Below are 1,914 nucleotides of genomic sequence, written 5' to 3'. Positions count from 1 at the left end.
TTTTGGTGTAATGGAGTATTTTGAAAATCTTGATTTCGAATCGAACTGAATTCGGTCTCATCGCAGTGGGACCGACTAATACTAATATTCTATTCATGTTAATTGCTAATGAATGCTGATTCGGAGATGATGGTACTGATGAAGACTATTGAATTTAATATATAATGATCATAGCCCACAGATCAAGGAAAATTAGGAATCTATAGGAAGTGCAGTCCTAAATATCATATCGATAACACTAAAGTGTATGACACTTCCGTACTACCGGTCTGGTTCTGTTCATGCGACAAAACGGTTGTGGTCATGGATAACATTTTTTTCGGAATTATAATCATTTATTTGGATGATCATTACTTCGTAGGAACTGTAATTAATTTCTGTTGGACCTAAATATGTAAACATTTCTTTCCAATAAATGGTTGTAAATATGTTAAGACTCCAGTACGGTCGTGATAAATGATAAGGTAAATGTTTTTGCAAAAGGAACAGGAAAAAATGAAACTTTGTAACTCTAGTAATGGAAAGTCACCAAGGATCAGCCTACTGTGGATCGCGTATATAAGCTTGCGACGAGCCTAGTTAGCTGTCAGTCGTCCATCCGGGTTTTCCCCAGACAAATATTCATCATGAAGCTTGTGGTAAGGAATCGATATGACTTTAAAGCCAAGTGTTCTTATACTTGTATTTTCGATGAGCATAGGAGAATATGCCAAAGGACAATTGAGATGGATTTATGGTGTGGCTTCTGTGGGTGAAACATCTATCATATTTTATTCATCTGGTTCACTATTTAACATCGTCACAGTTGGTTCTCGCCTTGGCGGCCTGTGCTGCTGCCATGCCCTCTCGTCAGCCTGGCTTCGTCTACTCCTACGGCCATCCATTCGTCCACTCCTCCTACCCCGTCGTCAATTCTGCAAAGGCCCATACCCCCGCCAGCACCGTCTCCCTCGTCTACAACTACGGTCAGTCTCATACTGCAAACATGTTCTCATTTGAATGTATCTCTTTTTTGACAATAGGTCACTTTCCTTTTTCAGATGAAAGTGATATCACAATGCTATCAAATATCTATAATTCATAATTCTTTATTATACATATCGTGTTACATGTTTCTCCTCCAACAGGTCACAACCTCCCCCAAACCTACACCTACCCCACACCTTCTCCCACACCCTTTCCCCCACCTTCCCCTACACTTACCCCTTTTGTAGTCAAGGCTGACGAGAGTGTCGGGGAGGAAAACCCATGACTGAGGAGGAAGCTGTAGCATGGAACAGCTCATGGCCGAGGAGGGATTTATGGCTGAGGAGGAACTTATGGCTGAAAGGGGGAACTTATGGCTGAGGAAAAAAGGGTGCATCCGATGAGGAAATTATGGCTGATGAGGAACCTATGGCTGAGGAGGAACTTATGGCTGAGGAGGAACCAATGATTGAGGAGGAACCTATGGCTGAGGAAAAAGCTTCAACCGTGGACGAACCCGTCGCTCAGGAATAAGACGACTCTCAGCATCCTTCTTCACTGGGACTGGGAGGAGGAATCGCGAGTCCTCGTAGCCTCGTCTAGCGAAGAGTTCGAAGGACTCGCTGAGCCTCCCCAGCTTCCCTTGCAAACGAGATCTGTAAGCTAGCCTTCGTTGCACAGAAAATGACATTCTGAAAGTATATATACCTCTAGTCTCGCTGACCCCGCTTTATAGCCTGATCTAGACACTGATATGCGATCTGGGGAATTTTTCATCGCCAGAGCTGGATTTTCTATGGGATTATCATACAGGTTATTGGTCTGCCAAAAAATAAAGTAAAACCTACTACATATTTTTCCTAAACCTTATATAGTCAATTTTCTGAAACGGGTATTAGATAATGAAAGTAAATCTATCTCTTATTCATTTACCTGTGTACCTAGATA

The 1,914-nt window shown here is 42.2% G+C and overlaps 1 long non-coding RNA gene across 1 annotated transcript in view; it reads left to right on the top strand.

Annotated features, from left to right (window-relative positions):
- Nucleotides 1–1,167, top strand: part of LOC119589179 — a 3,634-nt gene extending 2,467 nt beyond the window's left edge. Inside the window, exons 2-3 of the long non-coding RNA XR_005230174.1 lie at nt 806–965; nt 1,128–1,167. This is a non-coding gene — a long non-coding RNA (uncharacterized LOC119589179). The remainder of the gene's footprint in view (nt 1–805; nt 966–1,127) is intronic.
- The last annotated feature ends 747 nt before the right edge of the window (nt 1,168–1,914 follow it).

Source organism: Penaeus monodon, chromosome 25 (assembly GCF_015228065.2).
Source record: "Penaeus monodon isolate SGIC_2016 chromosome 25, NSTDA_Pmon_1, whole genome shotgun sequence".
NCBI lineage: Eukaryota > Metazoa > Arthropoda > Malacostraca > Decapoda > Penaeidae > Penaeus > Penaeus monodon.
Note: the sequence above shows the minus strand (reverse complement) of the source record. Positions and strands in the feature narration are given on the sequence as shown.